General features: G+C 64.0%; 1 long non-coding RNA gene across 8 annotated transcripts in view; it reads left to right on the top strand.

The window, feature by feature from the left end:
* Positions 1 to 6,290, top strand: part of LOC103226043 (uncharacterized) — a 47,418-nt gene extending 41,128 nt beyond the window's left edge. For 6 of the 8 annotated variants that reach the window (XR_012090195.1, XR_012090193.1, XR_012090196.1 and 3 more), the window contains 2 exons: positions 310 to 432; positions 1,185 to 6,289. This is a non-coding gene — a long non-coding RNA (uncharacterized lncRNA). Of the gene's footprint in view, positions 1 to 309; positions 433 to 1,184 lie in introns of all 8 variants that reach the window. The other 2 variants (XR_012090192.1, XR_012090189.1) reach the window with 2 other exon arrangements.
* Positions 6,291 to 19,444: the final 13,154 nt, after the last annotated feature.

Genomic DNA, 19,444 nt, shown 5'->3' with positions numbered 1-19,444 from the left:
GAGACGGGGTTTCACCATGTTAGCCAGGATGGTCTCGATCTCCTGACCTCGTGATCCGCCCGTCTCAGCCTCCCAAAGTGCTGGGATTACAGGCTTGAGCCACCGCGCCCGGCCAAATTTTGTCTTATTTTCTAGTTTTAATATAATTGTTTATATAAAGAAATAGTCTTAGAGGTCTTTAATAAAGTTAAAAAATGTAAAGACATCCTAGACCCCAAAAGATTGAGAACTTCTAGTTTAGAAATATTCAGAATAAGCCACATACAACTTGCTACTTGAACTATTTTTTTTCTTTGTGTTTTATTTTAGGAGATGAGGTCTCACCCTGTCACCCAGGCTGGAGTATAGTAGTACTATGACAACTCACTGCAGTCTTGAACTCCTGGGCTAAGGATCCTCCTGCCTGAGCCTCCTGAGTAGCTGGGACTATAGGTATACATGACGACACTTGACTAATTTTTAAATTGTTTTGTGGACATGGGGTCTCACTTTGTTGGCCTGGCTGGTGTCAAACTCCTGGCCTTAAGTAACCCTTTCACCCCTGCCTCCCATCCTAGAGGTATGAGCTGCCACAATGAGCACTTGTTCAATTTTCTAAACAAATAAAACATTTCTAAAGTAAGGCTGTAGGATGATGGCAGGAAGATAAAAATAGAAAAACAGAAGAATATGTTCAAATGACTTACACATATTCTTTTGACGGCAAGAAGAACTTTTAGTATATACATTGCTTGCAAACAAAAACATAAGGCAAATAAGCAGTGTTGTATAGGAACGTCAACACACACTGTACAATATTCCCACTTCGCTGACATGAGTTATGGAAATTTTGTGGTTTACTTGAGTATTGCTATCAGTATTTTGCTTCTCTGATCATTTTTATGAACTTCCTCATCTGTGAACTTCTCTCCAAGGTATGTCATATCATGACATACTGCTGCTGCACAAACATGGCCAGTGTCTTCCTCTTAAACATGTTGAATGCTTTCTTAATTTCTTTTACCCTCTGTCTCTGTGTTTTGCATTTTTCTTACCTTTATTGTCAGAAACTCGAGAAAGTCAGTCATACTAATTTATCGCCATTTGCTTTATTAATTTATACTTTGTTTATATGGAATTTTGCCCAACAGGCCTCATTACAATTTCTAACCTGTTTTGTTTTATTTTGTTTTTTCCTGAGACAGAGTCTCGTTCTGTTGTCCAGTCTGGACTGTAGTAGTGCTATCACAGTTGACTGCAGCCTCAACCTCCCAGGCTCAAGCAATCCTGCCATCTCAGCCTCCCACGTGGCTGAGACTATAGGTGCTTGCCACTATGCCCAACTCATATTTGGAATTTTCCTATACATGGGTTCCAGAGGGGTGACGGCGAAACGTGAGTAAGCATGGATTTTGGTATATGCAGAGATGGGGGGCTGGAACTAATTCTGTCTGTATACCAAGGGACGACTGTATATGTTTTTACAATTATGCTGTAGGACACATAGTATTACATAGCCTTGAAAATAATAATTTTTAACTGAGTGGAGTAATGATAATATTGATAAAAGTAGCAGCTGGCCAGGTGTGGTGGCTTACACCAGTAATCACAGCACTTTGGGAGGCTGAGGCAAGAGGATGGCTTAAGGCCAAGAGTTTGAGACAGGCCTTGGAAACAAAGGGAGTCACCATCCCTACAGAAAAATACATGAATTAGCCTAGTGTGGTGGCATGTTCCTGTAGTCCCAGCTACTTGGGAGGCTGAGGTGGGAGGATCGCTTGAGCCCAGGGAGGCTGAGACTGCAGTGAGTCATGATCAGGCCTCTGCACTCCAGCCTGGGTGACAGAGTGAGACACTGTCTCAAAACAACAAAAAAGTAGCAGCTAACATCAACTGAGCTTTTACCAGTTGCCTGTTAATACCATGGTTTAATTTCTTACAACTGTTTCTTATTTCACTTAACCACTCTGTCTTCCGTTACTCCCAGATTTTCACTGTGTTTGTACAGACGACCTTTGTTTAGATTGAATTGTCTCCCCAAGGTATTTGCAGAAGTAAGATTACTGTGAGTCATGGTGAATGGACATTCTCATTACCCTTGATGTAAATTGACAAGGTTTTGGGTGCCTCCCAGCTATAATCTCAGCACTTTGGGAGGCTAAGACAGGAGGATTGCTTGATGCCAAGAGTTGGAGGAGGCAGTATGGCAGTATGGTGAGACCCTGTCTCTATTATTTTAAAAAATTGTCAAGCTTTACCCTGGAAGGCTTATATACAATTTAAACACCCGTCATAGTATAAGAAAGTGCCCATTTCACTGCATCTTTGCCAGTACAGGGTATTAAAATTTAATGTCATTTTTTGTTCATTTTAAATTGGTAAAAGACCTCATATTACTTTACTTGTCATATTTCTACATCTTTCTTTAGCTTATTAGCTCTATTTCTTTTCTGTCTGTGAATGGTTGTTGTTGTTTTGTTCTTTGAGACAGGGTCTTGCTCTGTTACCCAGGCTTGACTGTAGTGGCATAATCATGACTCACTGCAGCCTTGATCTCCCAGGCTCAAACTTCAGCTTCCTGAGTAGCTAAGACTAGAAGTGTGCACCACCACTCCCAGCTAAGTTTTTTCTTGTTTTGGATAGAGACAGGGACTCACTGTGTTGTCCAGACCGGTCTCTAGCTCCTGGCCTTAAGCAGTCCTCCTGCGTTAGCTTCTCAAATTGCTGGAATTTTGGGTATGAGCCACCATGCCTGGCCTGGGCTAGTCCTGATTTCTCTAGAGTTCTCTTTACTTTGTGCTAGCCAATCTCTCATTATGCTGTTCCCCTGTTACAATGAATAATTCTCTGGATTAAATTTGACCACTTTAAACTTTTGAGTGGTTTATGTCTCCTGATTGGACTCTGACTAGTATGCTCGGAAGGGTCCCAGGAGATAAACCCACACAGATGGGATTTGGGCATAGGTTTGATTGTCCAAGGGACAGTGCTGAGCTCCTTGCCAATGGGAAATGGGATGCTGGTGATTTCCGGTAAGTGACCTCACAGTGACTCAAGCTACCACTTACTGTTGATTGTGATGAAATGCCAACGAGGCACATGCCTTGGGAGCTAAGTGGTTGCTGCACTTGACCGCTATGAAGACTGGTGTGGGAAGGGTCCTTTTGGATGCACTTGAGCGGGGGTCCCCAACCCCTGAGCCATAGAGCTGTAAGGAGCCACACAACAGGAGGTGAGTGGTATCGAGTGAGGGAAGCTTCATCTGTATTTACAGCCACTCCCCTTTGCTCACATTCCCGCCTGAGCTCCACCTTCTCTCAGGTCAGCAGCAGCATTAGATTCTCATAGGAGCACGCACCCTGTTGTGAACCGTGCATGTGAGGCATCTAGGTTTTGCTGTCCCTATAAGAATCTAATGCCTAATGATCTGTCACTTTCTACCGTCACGCTCAGATGGGACCATCTAGTCGCAGGAAAACAAGCTTAACATGCCCACTGATTCTACATTATGGTGAGTTCTATAATTACTTTACTGTATATCCGAATTTAATAATGGAAATAAAGTACCTAATAAATGTAACATGCTTGAATCTTTTGGCCCAGGTCTTGCCTCCCGGCAGCCTCTGCAGCCTCTCCAGGCCCCGAACTTTCTCCAGTCGGCCTCTACAGACCAAGCTCATGACTCACAATGGTCTATTTAGGCCCGTACTCTACCTCACGGCAGTCTCTGCAGATAAGGCTACTGCCTCAACAGCCTCCACAGGCCCAGCTCCATCGTTACCACGGCCTCTTTAGAGCCAGCTCCTGCCTCCCAGTCTTCTCTCCAGGCCCAGAACTTTCTCAAGTCGACCTCACCAGACCCAGCTTCTGCCTCTCATTGCCATCCCAAGGGCCAGCTTTTGCCTCACGGCCACCTTCCGAGACCCAGCTCCTGTTTTACGGTGGCCTCATGAGGCCCATCTTCTGACTCCTGGCAGCCTGTACAGGCCCAGCTCCTGCCTTACAATGGCCTCTTTAGTCCCAGCTCCTGCCTCTTTGCAGGAGGCCCAAATGTCCTTAAGTCCAGGCCACAAAATCCAGGCCCAAAATGTCCACAAGTCGGCCTCTCAAGGCCCCGCTCCTGCCTTTCATTGGCCTCTCCAGGCGCAGCTGCTGTCCCCAGGTGACCTCTACAGGCTGCGCTTTTGCTTCTGGCTGTGCTGGAGGCCCAACTCCTGCCTCAGAACAACCTCTTTTGGCTCAGCTCCTGCCCAGTTCCTGGTGGCCTTTGAAGGCCCAAAAGTGCCTCAAGTCAAGCTTTCCAGGCCCACCCTCTACCTCCCAGTGGCCTGGACAGGCCCAGCTCCTACGTAACAATGGCTTCTCCAGGCCCAGCTTTTGCCTCACGGACATATTCCCCAAACAAGCTCCTACCTGCCTCCCGGCCACCTCGACGGGCCCAGATCCTGCCTCACACTAACCTCGTTAGGCCCAGCTCATGCCTCACTGTGGCCTGTCCAGGCCCAGGTCCTGCCCCCCGACAGGCTGTCCATGCCCGAAACTTCCTCAAGTCAGCCTCTCCAGTCACAGCTCCTGCCCAACATTGGCCTCTTTAGGCACGGCTCATGCCTTGGTGGCCTCTCCAGGCCTCTCCAGGCCCAGCTCCTGCATCCTGGCAACTTCTCTAGACCAAGAACTTTCTCAGGTCCGCCATCCCAGGCCCAACTCTTGCCTCCCGTCAGCCTCTGTAGGGTCAACCTCTGCCTCTCAGGAGACTTTCTTGGCCACCTAGGCCAAGCTCCTGCCTTTCAGCAGCCTCTACAGGCCCAGCTCCTGCCTCTCAATGACCTCTCTAGAGCAAGCTCATGCCTCACAGCGGCCATTCTGGCTCAGCTTTTGCCTGTTGGCGGCATCTCCAGGCCCAGAACTTCCTCAAGTGGGCCTCTCCAAGCTCAGCTCTTCCTCCCAGCTGCATCTCCAGGCCCATCTCCTACATCACAATAACCTCTTTCAGCTCAGCTCTCGCCCAGCTCCTGGCAGCCTTTATAGGCCTAAAGCTTTCTCACATCACGTTCTCTAGCACAACCTGCCTCCCAGCAGCTTAAATAGGTCCAGCTCCTGCGTGACCATGGCCTCTCCAGGCTCAGCTTTTACTTAACGGAGTTCGTCCTTGGCCAAGTTCCTGCCTGCCTCCCAGCAGGCTCGAAAGGCCCAGCTCCTGCCCCCGACAGTCTGTCCAGGCCAAAATCTTCCTCAAGTCAGCCTCCGCAGGCTGGTCTCTTGCCTCACACTGGCTTCTCCAGGCCCAGCTCCTGCATCTTGGCAGCCTCTCCAGGCCCAGCTCTTGCCTCATGGCAGCTGCCCCAGGCGAAGTTTCTGACTGCCTGCCAGCAGCCTCAACAGGCACAGCTCCTCCCTCACACTGGTCTGTTTAGGCCCAACTCCTGTCAGGCCCTATCCAGGCCCAGTGCCTGCCTTCTGACTGACCCTTGAAGCCCAAAACTTCCTCAAATCAGCCTTTTTAGGCCCACCTTCTGTCTACTGTCGGACTCTACAGGCCAGCCTCTGCCTCACAGTGGTCCCTCCAGACCCAGATCATGTCTTACTGTGGCATCCTCAGGTGAAGATCCTGCCTTTCGGCAGCTTCTACAGGGCCATCTCCTGCCTTGCAAAGGCCTCCTTAGGCCAAGCTCATGCCCCATGGCGACTTTTCCAGGCACAGATTTTGCCTTTTGCAGCCTGTCCAGGCCAAGAATGTCCTCAATTCGGCACCTCTGGGATGAGTTCATTCTCCCGGCTGCATCTACAGGCTCATTTCCTGCCTCAAAACAACTTCCTTTGGCCCAACTCCTGCCGAGCTGCTGGCAGCCTCTGTAGGCCACAGACTTCTTAAAGATTTACACCTTTGGCCTCCCGGCAGCCTGAGCAATCAAACTATTCCCTCATGGTCGCTATAAAAAGCCAAGTTTCTCCCTGACTCTCAGAATCCTCCGAAAACAGCATTTGCCTCGCGGAAGCCTCCCCAGGCCACAAATCTGCCTGTCTCCCAGCAGTCTTGACAAGTCAAGCTACCCAGAACTTCCTCAGACCGGCCTCTCCAGGCACAGTTGCGGCCTACCGGCCTCCCGTCCAGGCCCAGCTCCTCCTACTCCCAGCTGCGGCCGCAGGCCCAGCCCCAGCCTCACGACAACGTCTTTGGACTCGGCTCCGGCCCAGCTCCCTCTCCGCGGCCTTTGTAGGCCCCAAACGTCCTGAAGCCGGGACCCACGGTGGCCTCTCCGGGCCCGGCTCCTGCCCTCCAATGGCGTCTCCATGCCCCAGACTTCCTTCAGACAGCCTCTCCAGGCCCAGCTCCTCCTCCCGGCGGACTCTGCAGACCCAGGCTGTCCTCGACTCGGCCTCTCCAGGGCTCGCTCCTGCTCCCGGCGGCCCCTGCAGGCCGTGCTCGTCGCCCAGTCGCCTTCCGCCGGCCCAGCTCCTGCCTCTCCTCGCCCTCTCCAGCTGCCAGACTTCCTCAGGTCAGCCTCTCCAGGCCCAGCTCCTCCGGCCTGCCACTGGCCTCTTGAGGCTCAGCCCCGATCACGCCTCTGGGCGACCTCCTCAGGCCCAGGACTTGACCTCCAGTCGGCCTCGCCAGGCCCAGCCTCCTGCCTCGCGAAGGCCTGCACAGGCCCAGCCTCTGCCTCACAGTGGACTGTCCGCGCCCAGCTCTGGCCTGACTGCGGCCTCCCCAGGCCAGAGCTCCTCTTGCCTTTTGGCAGCTCCGCCATGCTCTCCTCCTGACTCCCAGTGGCCTCATTAGGCCCAGCTCATTCGTCACGGGGAACCTCCTTTCCAGGCCCAGCCCTTGCCTTTCGGCGGCCTCTCCAGGTCCCGAACGTCCTCAGGCCGGCCTCTCCAGGCCCAGTTGCGGCCTCCCGGCCTCGCGTCCAGACCCAGCTTGTTGTGCTGCCGGCTGCGGCCGCAGGCCGATCTCTGGCCTCACGACAACCTCTTTGGACTGGGCTCCGGCCCAGCTCCCTCTCCGCGGCCTCTGTAGGCCCCAAACGTCCTGAAGCCGGGCCCCACGGTGGCCTCTCCGGGCCCGGCTCCTGCCCTCCGACGGCGTCTCCATGCCCCAGACTTCCTCCAGCCAGCCTCTCCAGGCCCAGCTCCTCCTCCCGGCGGCCTCTGCAGACCCAGGCTGTCCTCGACTCGGCCTCTCCAGGGCTCGCTCCTGCTCCCGGCGGCCCCTGCAGGCCGTGCTCGTCGCCCAGTCGGCTTCCGCCGGCCCAGCTCGTGCCTCTCCTCGGCCTCTCCAGCTGCCAGACTTCCTCAGGTCAGCCTCTCCAGTCCCCGCTCCTCCTCCCGGCGGCCTCTGCAGGCCCACGCTGGCCTCGACTCGGCCTCTCCAGGGCTCGCTCCTGCTCCCGGCGGCCCCTGCAGGCCGTGCTCGTCGCCCAGTCGGCTTCCGCCGGCCCAGCTCCTGCCTCTCCTCGGCCTCTCCAGCTGCCAGACTTCCTCAGGTCAGCCTCTCCAGTCCCCGCTCCTCCTCCCGGCGGCCTCTGCAGGCCCACGCTGGCCTCGAATCGGCCTCTCCAGGGCTCGCTCCTGCTCCCGGCGGCCCCTGCAGGCCCAACTCGTCGCCCAGTCGGCCTCCGCCGGCCCAGCTCCTGCATCTCCTCGCCCTCTCCAGCTGCCAGACTTCCTCAGGTCAGCCTCTCCAGGCCCAGCTCCTCCGGCCTGCCACTGGCCTCTTGAGGCCCAGCCCCGATCACGCCTCTGGGCGACCTCCTCAGGCCCAGGACCTGACCTCCAGTCGGCCTCGCCAGGCCCAGCCTCCTGCCTCGCGAAGGCCTGCACAGGCCCAGCCTCTGCCTCACAGTGGACTGTCCACGCCCAGCTCTCGCCTGACTGCGGCCTCCCCAGGCCAGAGCTCCTCTTGCCTTTCGGCAGCTCCGCCATGCTCTCCTCCTGACTCCCAGTGGCCTCATTAGGCCCAGCTCATTCGTCACGGGGAACGGCCTTTCCAGGCCCAGCCTTTGCCTTTCGGCGGCCTCTCCAGGCCCCGAACTTCCTCAGGCCGGCCTCTCCAGGCCCAGTTGCGGCCTCCCGGCCTCGCGTCCAGGCCCAGCTCGTTTTGCTCCCGGCTGCGGCCGCAGGCCGATCTCCGGCCTCACGACAACCTCTTTGGACTCGGCTCCGGCCCAGCTCCCTCTCCGCGGCCTCTGTAGGCCCCAAACGTCCTGAAGCTGGGCCACACGGTGGCCTCTCCGGGCCCGGCTCCTGCCCTCCGACGGCGTCTCCATGCCCCAGACTTCCTCGAGCCAGCCTCTCCAGGCCCAGCTCCTCCTCCCGGCGGACTCTGCAGACCCAGGCTGTCCTCGACTCGGCCTATCCAGGGCTCGCTCCCGCTCCCGGCGGCCCCTGCAGGCCCAACTCGTCGCCCAGTCGGCCTCCGCCGGCCCAGCTCCTGCCTCTCCACGCCCTCTCCAGCTGCCAGACTTCCTCAGGTCAGCCTCTCCAGGCCCAGCTCCTCTGGCCTGCCACTGGCCTCTTGAGGCCCAGCCCCGATCACGCCTCTGGGCGACCTCCTCAGGCCCAGGACTTGACCTCCAGTCGGCCTCGCCAGGCCCAGCCTCCTGCCTCGCGAAGGCCTGCACGGGCCCAGCCTCTGCCTCACAGTGGACTGTCCACGCCCAGCTCTCGCCTGACCGCGGCCTCCCCAGGCCAGAGCTCCTCTTGCCTTTCGGCAGCTCCGCCACGCTCTCCTCCCGACTCCCCGTGGCCTCATTAGGCCCAACTCATTCATCACGGGGAACGGCCTCTCCAGGCCCAGCCTTTGCCTTTCGGCGGCCTCTCCAGGCCCCGAACTTCCTCAGTCCGGCCTCTCCAGGCCCAGTTGCGGCCTCCCGGCCTCGTGTCCAGGCCCAGCTCGTTCTGCTCCTGCTGCGGCCGCGGGCCGATCTCCGGCCTCACGACAACCTCTTTGGACTCGGCTCGGCCCAGCTCCCTCTCCGCGGCCTTTGTAGGCCCCAAACGTCCTGAAGCCGGGCCCCACGGTGGCCTCTCCGGGCCCGGCTCCTGCCCTCCAATGGCGTCTCCATGCCCCAGACTTCCTTCAGACAGCCTCTCCAGGCCCAGCTCCTCCTCCCGGCGGACTCTGCAGACCCAGGCCGTCCTCGACTCGGCCTCTCCAGGGCTCGCTCCTGCTCCCGGCGGCCCCTGCAGGCCGTGCTCATCGCCCAGTCGCCTTCCGCCGGCCCAGCTCCTGCCTCTCCTCGGCCTCTCCAGCTGCCAGACTTCCTCAGGTCAGCCTCTCCAGTGCCCGCTCCTCCTCCCGGCGGCCTCTGCAGGCCCACGCTGGCCTCGACTCGGCCTATCCAGGGCTCGCTCCCGCTCCCGGCGGCCCCTGCAGGCCCAACTCATCGCCCAGTCGGCCTCCGCCGGCCCAGCTCCTGCCTCTCCACGCCCTCTCCAGCTGCCAGACTTCCTCAGGTCAGCCTCTCCAGGCCCAGCTCCTCCGGCCTGCCACTGGCCTCTTGAGGCCCAGCCCCGATGACGCCTCTGGGCGACCTCCTCAGGCCCAGGACTTGACCTCCAGTCGGCCTCGCCAGGCCCAGCCTCCTGCCTCGCGAAGGCCTGCACGGGCCCAGCCTCTGCCTCACAGTGGACTGTCCACGCCCAGCTCTCGCCTGACCGCGGCCTCCCCAGGCCAGAGCTCCTCTTGCCTTTCGGCGGCTCCGCCACGCTCTTCTCCCGACTCCCCGTGGCCCCATTAGGCCCAACTCATTCGTCACGGGGAACGGCCTCTCCAGGCCCAGCCTTTGCCTTTCGGCGGCCTCTCCAGGCCCAGAACTTCCTCAGTCCGGCCTCTCCAGGCCCAGTTGCGGCCTCCCGGCCTCGTGTCCAGGCCCAGCCCGTTCTGCTCCTGCTGCGGCCGCGGGCCGATCTCCGGCCTCACGACAACCTCTTTGGACTCGGCTCCGGCCCAGCTCCCTCTCCGCGGCCTTTGTAGGCCCCAAACGTCCTGAAGCCGGGCCCCACGGTGGCCTCTCCGGGCCCGGCTCCTGCCCTCCAATGGCGTCTCCATGCCCCAGACTTCCTTCAGACAGCCTCTCCAGGCCCAGCTCCTCCTCCCGGCGGACTCTGCAGACCCAGGCTGTCCTCGACTCGGCCTCTCCAGGGCTCGCTCCTGCTCCCGGCGGCCCCTGCAGGCCGTGCTCGTCGCCCAGTCGCCTTCCGCCGGCCCAGCTCCTGCCTCTCCTCGGCCTCTCCAGCTGCCAGACTTCCTCAGGTCAGCCTCTCCAGTGCCCGCTCCTCCTCCCGGCGGCCTCTGCAGGCCCACGCTGGCCTCGACTCGGCCTATCCAGGGCTCGCTCCCGCTCCCGGCGGCCCCTGCAGGCCCAACTCGTCGCCCAGTCGGCCTCCGCCGGCCCAGCTCCTGCCTCTCCACGCCCTCTCCAGCTGCCAGACTTCCTCAGGTCAGCCTCTCCAGGCCCAGCTCCTCCGGCCTGCCACTGGCCTCTTGAGGCCCAGCCCCGATGACGCCTCTGGGCGACCTCCTCAGGCCCAGGACTTGACCTCCAGTCGGCCTCGCCAGGCCCAGCCTCCTGCCTCGCGAAGGCCTGCACGGGCCCAGCCTCTGCCTCACAGTGGACTGTCCACGCCCAGCTCTCGCCTGACCGCGGCCTCCCCAGGCCAGAGCTCCTCTTGCCTTTCGGCAGCTCCGCCACGCTCTCCTCCCGACTCCCCGTGGCCTCATTAGGCCCAACTCATTCGTCACGGGGAACGGCCTCTCCAGGCCCAGCCTTTGCCTTTCGGCGGCCTCTCCAGGCCCCGAACTTCCTCAGTCCGGCCTCTCCAGGCCCAGTTGCGGCCTCCCGGCCTCGTGTCCAGGCCCAGCTCGTTCTGCTCCTGCTGCGGCCGCGGGCCGATCTCCGGCCTCACGACAACCTCTTTGGACTCGGCTCCGGCCCAGCTCCCTCTCCGCGGCCTTTGTAGGCCCCAAACGTCCTGAAGCCGGGCCCCACGGTGGCCTCTCCGGGCCCGGCTCCTGCCCTCCAATGGCGTCTCCATGCCCCAGACTTCCTTCAGACAGCCTCTCCAGGCCCAGCTCCTCCTCCCGGCGGACTCTGCAGACCAAGGCTGTCCTCGACTCGGCCTCTCCAGGGCTCGCTCCTGATCCCGGCGGCCCCTGCAGGCCGTGCTCGTCGCCCAGTCGCCTTCCGCCGGCCCAGCTCCTGCCTCCCCTCGGCCTCTCCAGCTGCCAGACTTCCTCAGGTCAGCCTCTCCAGTGCCCGCTCCTCCTCCCGGCGGCCTCTGCAGGCCCACGCTGGCCTCGACTCGGCCTATCCAGGGCTCGCTCCCGCTCCCGGCGGCCCCTGCAGGCCCAACTCGTCGCCCAGTCGGCCTCCGCCGGCCCAGCTCCTGCCTCTCCACGCCCTCTCCAGCTGCCAGACTTCCTCAGGTCAGCCTCTCCAGGCCCAGCTCCTCCGGCCTGCCACTGGCCTCTTGAGGCCCAGCCCCGATGACGCCTCTGGGCGACCTCCTCAGGCCCAGGACTTGACCTCCAGTCGGCCTCGCCAGGCCCAGCCTCCTGCCTCGCGAAGGCCTGCACGGGCCCAGCCTCTGCCTCACAGTGGACTGTCCACGCCCAGCTCTCGCCTGACCGCGGCCTCCCCAGGCCAGAGCTCCTCTTGCCTTTCGGCAGCTCCGCCACGCTCTCCTCCCGACTCCCCGTGGCCTCATTAGGCCCAACTCATTCGTCACGGGGAACGGCCTCTCCAGGCCCAGCCTTTGCCTTTCGGCGGCCTCTCCAGGCCCCGAACTTCCTCAGTCCGGCCTCTCCAGGCCCAGTTGCGGCCTCCCGGCCTCGTGTCCAGGCCCAGCTCGTTCTGCTCCTGCTGCGGCCGCGGGCCGATCTCCGGCCTCACGACAACCTCTTTGGACTCGGCTCCGGCCCAGCTCCCTCTCCGCGGCCTTTGTAGGCCCCAAACGTCCTGAAGCCGGGCCCCACGGTGGCCTCTCCGGGCCCGGCTCCTGCCCTCCAATGGCGTCTCCATGCCCCAGACTTCCTTCAGACAGCCTCTCCAGGCCCAGCTCCTCCTCCCGGCGGACTCTGCAGACCCAGGCTGTCCTCGACTCGGCCTCTCCAGGGCTCGCTCCTGCTCCCGGCGGCCCCTGCAGGCCGTGCTCGTCGCCCAGTCGCCTTCCGCCGGCCCAGCTCCTGCCTCTCCTCGGCCTCTCCAGCTGCCAGACTTCCTCAGGTCAGCCTCTCCAGTGCCCGCTCCTCCTCCCGGCGGCCTCTGCAGGCCCACGCTGGCCTCGACTCGGCCTATCCAGGGCTCGCTCCCGCTCCCGGCGGCCCCTGCAGGCCCAACTCGTCGCCCAGTCGGCCTCCGCCGGCCCAGCTCCTGCCTCTCCACGCCCTCTCCAGCTGCCAGACTTCCTCAGGTCAGCCTCTCCAGGCCCAGCTCCTCCGGCCTGCCACTGGCCTCTTGAGGCCCAGCCCCGATGACGCCTCTGGGCGACCTCCTCAGGCCCAGGACTTGACCTCCAGTCGGCCTCGCCAGGCCCAGCCTCCTGCCTCGCGAAGGCCTGCACGGGCCCAGCCTCTGCCTCACAGTGGACTGTCCACGCCCAGCTCTCGCCTGACCGCGGCCTCCCCAGGCCAGAGCTCCTCTTGCCTTTCGGCAGCTCCGCCACGCTCTCCTCCCGACTCCCCGTGGCCTCATTAGGCCCAACTCATTCGTCACGGGGAACGGCCTCTCCAGGCCCAGCCTTTGCCTTTCGGCGGCCTCTCCAGGCCCCGAACTTCCTCAGTCCGGCCTCTCCAGGCCCAGTTGCGGCCTCCCGGCCTCGTGTCCAGGCCCAGCTCGTTCTGCTCCTGCTGCGGCCGCGGGCCGATCTCCGGCCTCACGACAACCTCTTTGGACTCGGCTCCGGCCCAGCTCCCTCTCCGCGGCCTTTGTAGGCCCCAAACGTCCTGAAGCCGGGCCCCACGGTGGCCTCTCCGGGCCCGGCTCCTGCCCTCCAGTGGCGTCTCCATGCCCCAGACTTCCTTCAGACAGCCTCTCCAGGCCCAGCTCCTCCTCCCGGCGGACTCTGCAGACCCAGGCTGTCCTCGACTCGGCCTCTCCAGGGCTCGCTCCTGCTCCCGGCGGCCCCTGCAGGCCGTGCTCGTCGCCCAGTCGCCTTCCGCCGGCCCAGCTCCTGCCTCTCCTCGGCCTCTCCAGCTGCCAGACTTCCTCAGGTCAGCCTCTCCAGTGCCCGCTCCTCCTCCCGGCGGCCTCTGCAGGCCCACGCTGGCCTCGACTCGGCCTATCCAGGGCTCGCTCCCGCTCCCGGCGGCCCCTGCAGGCCCAACTCGTCGCCCAGTCGGCCTCCGCCGGCCCAGCTCCTGCCTCTCCACGCCCTCTCCAGCTGCCAGACTTCCTCAGGTCAGCCTCTCCAGGCCCAGCTCCTCCGGCCTGCCACTGGCCTCTTGAGGCCCAGCCCCGATGACGCCTCTGGGCGACCTCCTCAGGCCCAGGACTTGACCTCCAGTCGGCCTCGCCAGGCCCAGCCTCCTGCCTCGCGAAGGCCTGCACGGGCCCAGCCTCTGCCTCACAGTGGACTGTCCACGCCCAGCTCTCGCCTGACCGCGGCCTCCCCAGGCCAGAGCTCCTCTTGCCTTTCGGCGGCTCCGCCACGCTCTCCTCCCGACTCCCCGTGGCCTCATTAGGCCCAACTCATTCGTCACGGGGAACGGCCTCTCCAGGCCCAGCCTTTGCCTTTCGGCGGCCTCTCCAGGCCCCGAACTTCCTCAGTCCGGCCTCTCCAGGCCCAGTTGCGGCCTCCCGGCCTCGTGTCCAGGCCCAGCTCGTTCTGCTCCTGCTGCGGCCGCGGGCCGATCTCCGGCCTCACGACAACCTCTTTGGACTCGGCTCCGGGCCAGCTCCCTCTCCGCGGCCTTTGTAGGCCCCAAACGTCCTGAAGCCGGGCCCCACGGTGGCCTCTCCGGGCCCGGCTCCTGCCCTCCAGTGGCGTCTCCATGCCCCAGACTTCCTTCAGACAGCCTCTCCAGGCCCAGCTCCTCCTCCCGGCGGACTCTGCAGACCCAGGCTGTCCTCGACTCGGCCTCTCCAGGGCTCGCTCCTGCTCCCGGCGGCCCCTGCAGGCCGTGCTCGTCGCCCAGTCGCCTTCCGCCGGCCCAGCTCCTGCCTCTCCTCGGCCTCTCCAGCTGCCAGACTTCCTCAGGTCAGCCTCTCCAGTGCCCGCTCCTCCTCCCGGCGGCCTCTGCAGGCCCACGCTGGCCTCGACTCGGCCTATCCAGGGCTCGCTCCCGCTCCCGGCGGCCCCTGCAGGCCCAACTCGTCGCCCAGTCGGCCCCCACCGGCCCAGCTCCTGCCTCTCCACGCCCTCTCCAGCTGCCAGACTTCCTCAGGTCAGCCTCTCCAGGCCCAGCTCCTCCGGCCTGCCACTGGCCTCTTGAGGCGCAGCCCCGATGACGCCTCTGGGCGACCTCCTCAGGCCCAGGACTTGACCTCCAGTCGGCCTCGCCAGGCCCAGCCTCCTGCCTCGCGAAGGCCTGCACGGGCCCAGCCTCTGCCTCACAGTGGACTGTCCACGCCCAGCTCTCGCCTGACCGCGGCCTCCCCAGGCCAGAGCTCCTCTTGCCTTTCGGCAGCTCCGCCACGCTCTCCTCCCGACTCCCCGTGGCCTCATTAGGCCCAACTCATTCGTCACGGGGAACGGCCTCTCCAGGCCCAGCCTTTGCCTTTCGGCGGCCTCTCCAGGCCCCGAACTTCCTCAGTCCGGCCTCTACAGGCCCAGTTGCGGCCTCCCGGCCTCGTGTCCAGGCCCAGCTCGTTCTGCTCCTGCTGCGGCCGCGGGCCGATCTCCGGCCTCACGACAACCTCTTTGGACTCGGCTCCGGCCCAGCTCCCTCTCCGCGGCCTTTGTAGGCCCCAAACGTCCTGAAGCCGGGCCCCACGGTGGCCTCTCCGGGCCCGGCTCCTGCCCTCCAATGGCGTCTCCATGCCCCAGACTTCCTTCAGACAGCCTCTCCAGGCCCAGCTCCTCCTCCCGGCGGACTCTGCAGACCCAGGCTGTCCTCGACTCGGCCTCTCCAGGGCTCGCTCCTGCTCCCGGCGGCCCCTGCAGGCCGTGCTCGTCGCCCAGTCGCCTTCCGCCGGCCCAGCTCCTGCCTCTCCTCGGCCTCTCCAGCTGCCAGACTTCCTCAGGTCAGCCTCTCCAGTGCCCGCTCCTCCTCCCGGCGGCCTCTGCAGGCCCACGCTGGCCTCGACTCGGCCTATCCAGGGCTCGCTCCCGCTCCCGGCGGCCCCTGCAGGCCCAACTCGTCGCCCAGTCGGCCTCCGCCGGCCCAGCTCCTGCCTCTCCACGCCCTCTCCAGCTGCCAGACTTCCTCAGGTCAGCCTCTCCAGGCCCAGCTCCTCCGGCCTGCCACTGGCCTCTTGAGGCCCAGCCCCGATGACGCCTCTGGGCGACCTCCTCAGGCCCAGGACTTGACCTCCAGTCGGCCTCGCCAGGCCCAGCCTCCTGCCTCGCGAAGGCCTGCACGGGCCCAGCCTCTGCCTCACAGTGGACTGTCCACGCCCAGCTCTCGCCTGACCGCGGCCTCCCCAGGCCAGAGCTCCTCTTGCCTTTCGGCGGCTCCGCCACGCTCTCCTCCCGACTCCCCGTGGCCTCATTAGGCCCAACTCATTCGTCACGGGGAACAGCCTCTCCAGGCCCAGCCTTTGCCTTTCGGCGGCCTCTCCAGGCCCCGAACTTCCTCAGTCCGGCCTCTCCAGGCCCAGTTGCGGCCTCCCGGCCTCGTGTCCAGGCCCAGCTCGTTCTGCTCCTGCTGCGGCCGCGGGCCGATCTCCGGCCTCACGACAACCTCTTTGGACTCGGCTCCGGCCCAGCTCCCTCTCCGCGGCCTTTGTAGGCCCCAAACGTCCTGAAGCCGGGCCCCACGGTGGCCTCTCCGGGCCCGGCTCCTGCCCTCCAGTGGCGTCTCCATGCCCTAGACTTCCTTCAGACAGCCTCTCCAGGCCCAGCTCCTCCTCCCGGCGGACTCTGCAGACCCAGGCTGTCCTCGACTCGGCCTCTCCAGGGCTCGCTCCTGCTCCCGGCGGCCCCTGCAGGCCGTGCTCGTCGCCCAGTCGCCTTCCGCCGGCCCAGCTCCTGCCTCTCCTCGGCCTCTCCAGCTGCCAGACTTCCTCAGGTCAGCCTCTCCAGTGCCCGCTCCTCCTCCCGGCGGCCTCTGCAGGCCCCCGCTGGCCTCGACTCGGCCTATCCAGGGCTCGCTCCCGCTCCCGGCGGCCCCTGCAGGCCCAACTCGTCGCCCAGTCGGCCCCCGCCGGCCCAGCTCCTGCCTCTCCACGCCCTCTCCAGCTGCCAGACTTCCTCAGGTCAGCCTCTCCAGGCCCAGCTCCTCCGGCCTGCCACTGGCCTCTTGAGGCGCAGCCCCGATGACGCCTCTGGGCGACCTCCTCAGGCCCAGGACTTGACCTCCAGTCGGCCTCGCCAGGCCCAGCCTCCTGCCTCGCGAAGGCCTGCACGGGCCCAGCCTCTGCCTCACAGTGGACTGTCCACGCCCAGCTCTCGCCTGACCGCGGCCTCCCCAGGCCAGAGCTCCTCTTGCCTTTCGGCGGCTCCGCCACGCTCTCCTCCCGACTCCCCGTGGCCTCATTAGGCCCAACTCATTCGTCACGGGGAACGGCCTCTCCAGGCCCAGCCTTTGCCTTTCGGCGGCCTCTCCAGGCTCCGAACTTCCTCAGTCCGGCCTCTCCAGGCCCAGTTGCGGCCTCCCGGCCTCGTGTCCAGGCCCAGCTCGTTCTGCTCCTGCTGCGGCCGCGGGCCGATCTCCGGCCTCACGAGAACCTCTTTGGACTCGGCTCCGGCCCAGCTCCCTCTCCGTGGCCTTTGTAGGCCCCAAACGTCCTGAAGCCGGGCCCCACGGTGGCCTCTCCGGGCCCGGCTCCTGCCCTCCAATGGCGTCTCCATGCCCCAGACTTCCTTCAGACAGCCTCTCCAGGCCCAGCTCCTCCTCCCGGCGGACTCTGCAGACCCAGGCTGTCCTCGACTCGGCCTCTCCAGGGCTCGCTCCTGCTCCCGGCGGCCCCTGCAGGCCGTGCTCGTCGCCCAGTCGCCTTCCGCCGGCCCAGCTCCTGCCTCTCCTCGGCCTCTCCAGCTGCCAGACTTCCTCAGGTCAGCCTCTCCAGTGCCCGCTCCTCCTCCCGGCGGCCTCTGCAGGCCCACGCTGGCCTCGACTCGGCCTATCCAGGGCTCGCTCCCGCTCCCGGCGGCCCCTGCAGGCCCAACTCGTCGCCCAGTCGGCCTCCGCCGGCCCAGCTCCTGCCTCTCCACGCCCTCTCCAGCTGCCAGACTTCCTCAGGTCAGCCTCTCCAGGCCCAGCTCCTCCGGCCTGCCACTGGCCTCTTGAGGCCCAGCCCCGATGATGCCTCTGGGCGACCTCCTCAGGCCCAGGACTTGACCTCCAGTCGGCCTCGCCAGGCCCAGCCTCCTGCCTCGCGAAGGCCTGCACGGGCCCAGCCTCTGCCTCACAGTGGACTGTCCACGCCCAGCTCTCGCCTGACCGCGGCCTCCCCAGGCCAGAGCTCCTCTTGCCTTTCGGCAGCTCCGCCACGCTCTCCTCCCGACTCCCCGTGGCCTCATTAGGCCCAACTCATTCGTCACGGGGAACGGCCTCTCCAGGCCCAGCCTTTGCCTTTCGGCGGCCTCTCCAGGCCCCGAACTTCCTCAGTCCGGCCTCTCCAGGCCCAGTTGCGGCCTCCCGGCCTCGTGTCCAGGCCCAGCTCGTTCTGCTCCTGCTGCGGCCGCGGGCCGATCTCCGGCCTCACGACAACCTCTTTGGACTCGGCTCCGGCCCAGCTCCCTCTCCGCGGCCTTTGTAGGCCCCAAACGTCCTGAAGCCGGGCCCCACGGTGGCCTCTCCGGGCCCGGCTCCTGCCCTCCAATGGCGTCTCCATGCCCCAGACTTCCTTCAGACAGCCTCTCCAGGCCCAGCTCCTCCTCCCGGCGGACTCTGCAGACCCAGGCTGTCCTCGACTCGGCCTCTCCAGGGCTCGCTCCTGCTCCCGGCGGCCCCTGCAGGCCGTGCTCGTCGCCCAGTCGCCTTCCGCCGGCCCAGCTCCTGCCTTTCCTCGGCCTCTCCAGCTGCCAGACTTCCTCAGGTCAGCCTCTCCAGTGCCCGCTCCTCCTCCCGGCGGCCTCTGCAGGCCCACGCTGGCCTCGACTCGGCCTATCCAGGGCTCGCTCCCGCTCCCGGCGGCCCCTGCAGGCCCAACTCGTCGCCCAGTCGGCCTCCGCCGGCCCAGCTCCTGCCTCTCCACGCCCTCTCCAGCTGCCAGACTTCCTCAGGTCAGCCTCTCCAGGCCCAGCTCCTCCGGCCTGCCACTGGCCTCTTGAGGCCCAGCCCCGATGACGCCTCTGGGCGACCTCCTCAGGCCCAGGACTTGACCTCCAGTCGGCCTCGCCAGGCCCAGCCTCCTGCCTCGCGAAGGCCTGCACGGGCCCAGCCTCTGCCTCACAGTGGACTGTCCACGCCCAGCTCTCGCCTGACCGCGGCCTCCCCAGGCCAGAGCTCCTCTTGCCTTTCGGCAGCTCCGCCACGCTCTCCTCCCGACTCCCCGTGGCCTCATTAGGCCCAACTCATTCTTCACGGGGAACGGCCTCTCCAGGCCCAGCCTTTGCCTTTCGGCGGCCTCTCCAGGCCCCGAACTTCCTCAGTCCGGCCTCTCCAGGCCCAGTTGCGGCCTCCCGGCCTCGTGTCCAGGCCCAGCTCGTTCTGCTCCTGCTGCGGCCGCGGGCCGATCTCCGGCCTCACGACAACCTCTTTGGACTCGGCTCCGGCCCAGCTCCCTCTCCGCGGCCTTTGTAGGCCCCAAACGTCCTGAAGCCGGGCCGCACGGTGGCCTCTCCGGGCCCGGCTCCTGCCCTCCAGTGGCGTCTCCATGCCCCAGACTTCCTTCAGACAGCCTCTCCAGGCCCAGCTCCTCCTCCCGGCGGACTCTGCAGACCCAGGCTGTCCTCGACTCGGCCTCTCCAGGGCTCGCTCCTGCTCCCGGCGGCCCCTGCAGGCCGTGCTCGTCGCCCAGTCGCCTTCCGCCGGCCCAGCTCCTGCCTCTCCTCGGCCTCTCCAGCTGCCAGACTTCCTCAGGTCAGCCTCTCCAGTGCCCGCTCCTCCTCCCGGCGGCCTCTGCAGGCCCACGCTGGCCTCGACTCGGCCTATCCAGGGCTCGCTCCCGCTCCCGGCGGCCCCTGCAGGCCCAACTCGTCGCCCAGTCGGCCTCCGCCGGCCCAGCTCCTGCCTCTCCACGCCCTCTCCAGCTGCCAGACTTCCTCAGGTCAGCCTCTCCAGGCCCAGCTCCTCCGGCCTGCCACTGGCCTCTTGAGGCCCAGCCCCGATGACGCCTCTGGGCGACCTCCTCAGGCCCAGGACTTGACCTCCAGTCGGCCTCGCCAGGCCCAGCCTCCTGCCTCGCGAAGGCCTGCA

This window comes from Chlorocebus sabaeus, chromosome 21 (genome assembly GCF_047675955.1).
Source record: "Chlorocebus sabaeus isolate Y175 chromosome 21, mChlSab1.0.hap1, whole genome shotgun sequence".
NCBI lineage: Eukaryota > Metazoa > Chordata > Mammalia > Primates > Cercopithecidae > Chlorocebus > Chlorocebus sabaeus.
The sequence above is the reverse complement of the archived record's forward strand: the minus strand, read 5'-3'. Positions and strand labels throughout refer to the sequence as shown.